The 2,233-nt window shown below is 43.3% G+C and overlaps 1 pseudogene; it reads left to right on the forward strand.

The window, feature by feature from the left end:
- The first annotated feature begins 996 nt into the window (after nucleotides 1–996).
- On the forward strand, nucleotides 997–1,105 carry LOC115829043 (uncharacterized; annotated as a pseudogene).
- Nucleotides 1,106–2,233: the final 1,128 nt, after the last annotated feature.

The raw sequence follows: 2,233 nt of genomic DNA on the forward strand, positions 1-2,233 counted from the left end.
ACGAGTCTGTTTACTTCATGTAGCCTACGCTTTAGGGCCGTCACTTTTATTGTTCGATAGACAAGTCGCCGCTGTCCCAGGCATGTAATGAATGACCTCGCTTTATGATGTGTAACTTTTTCTATATGTATTTTCGCTTGATCAATGAATTGTTAATGACGTTGAATATACAGTGTAGCAAACACAAACCTATTATTCACAATGGTTCTGTCCACAATGCAAATGTGCCCCTAACTTTACAATCTTTAACGTTGCATGTAGTGTGATGCGACACAAAAGGGGTGTGGTAGTTCATTACACACTCGCTGATAAATTTTAAACTGCACAGAATGCAATTCAGCATCCTGAATAGAAACATCGTGCATGGCATTGTTTTGCCAAGAGAATGAAGCCATATGGCTGTTCTGTTAGGTGGTTTACTACTTACTCCGAGTTAAATTAATCAGAGCTCACCTGGACAAGCCAGGTACTTCGCTTCGTAGCACAGCGCTCAGATCACGGGTCACGAATCGCCTCGGGTGCGAGGGCCCGCAGTCGCCGAGTGCGGCTATATTTAATTGTGTTCCATGATGTTGTATTACACTGTGTTGCAATGTGAAGTGTTATATGATGCTCAGTCCCGTTGGAGGAGTTGGATGGGGCCGTTTGCGCTAAAAAAGACGAGGAAAGAGTGAAGAAGCGCGATAAATTATCATTATATTGATAGAATGGAGAGAGATGTTATTTTATTGAGAGAGTGGGCCAAAAAAAGGGCGAAAAAAGGATATTTAAAGACAGTCAAGTGCAGTGTGTGCTTTGAAGAAGTTGTTGCCATCCTGCAGGTGCTCTGTGACATCATAGTGTGACAACGTAAGTTAGGTGCGGTGTCGCCGTTAAATGCTTGTATTTGGGCACGTGTTTTGGTGGCGGTGAACACACCGAGCGAGGAAGAAGTCGGAAGGCAAACGGCGGAGCCCTTGCTCAGCCTTAAACAGCACTTTTACCGCTGCAGCACTCGCTTACGGCCATGCCACATTGAGGACGCCCGATCTCGGAAGCTTAGCAGGGTCGGGTTTGGTTAGTACTTGGATGGGAGACCGCCTTGGAGTACCAAGTGCTGTAAGCTTTTCTTTTTTCTCTCTCTTCTGTGTCCGTCTTCGTCTCTCTGCTGGTAAGCCGGGTGACTTACATTTTGCTCTCTCTGTCTGACTGTGTCGCTGTGTGTGCGTGCGTGTGTAGAGCATATAGGCGGCAAAAGGCTGCAGAAGTATAGCCTACCTGGAGCATGGAAGCAGTTTCTTAGTTTGGAAAGAAATGATGGCTAGATGGTGTGCCGACTCGATTTTACAAGGCTTTTAGAAATTTTTTAGTCCTTGTCTTATTTGAGGTTTTTGGCGACATTATTTATGTAGGAGAGTTCAGCTCTAGCATGAAAAGAGGAATGATTAAAATAGTATTTAAGGAAAAAGGAGATGCCTCAGATCTTAAGAATTACAGACCCCTTAGTATGCTGAACACAGATTATAAAATATTGGCGGAAGTGGCAAATAGGTTAAAGTGCTTCCAAACATTCTAATGACCAGCCAAGCGTACTCGGTTCTAGGAAAAGACATCTCAGGCACTGTATTAAATATAAGCGACACAGTGTGGTACGTGCAACACGAACAGAAAAGTGGATATCTGATCAGTCCGGACTTCGAAAAAGCGTTTGATAGAGTTGAGCATCAATATTTATTTGATATTTGAAAGAAATTTGGATTTGGGAAATATTTTTTTAAAATGTTTGAAATGTCTCTACTCTGATATTGTTAGTTTGGTGAAGTGCAATGGATTTTTATCTGATGTTATTCCAATTACGCGTTCAATGAGGCAGAGGGGCCCGCTGTCTGCACTGCTTTATTCCATCGTGGCCGAGCCGCTAGGCTCGGCACTTAATGCCTCTTATCTTGTTGTCCGCACTATGTAAGTTCTTTTCGTGAACGCCTACATCATGCTTGTGAGGTAGCGCGTCAGTCATTGTCGTCTTCGCAAGACAAAATGAAATTGTATTTTGACGAGAAGGCAGTGACTAGAGATTTTAAACCTGGTGATAAGTTTTAGTTTTGCTTCCTGTTGTTGGTTCTGCGTGACACTCAAAATTTTCTGGCCCTTATGTCATTGATCGTAAACTGAGCGACACTGATTTTGTGATTAGTACTCCTGACCGACGAAGAAAGCCTCGTGTTTGTCACATCAATATGCTGAAGGCAGAGGC

Source organism: Chanos chanos, chromosome 15, assembly GCF_902362185.1.
Source record: "Chanos chanos chromosome 15, fChaCha1.1, whole genome shotgun sequence".
Lineage (NCBI taxonomy): Eukaryota > Metazoa > Chordata > Actinopteri > Gonorynchiformes > Chanidae > Chanos > Chanos chanos.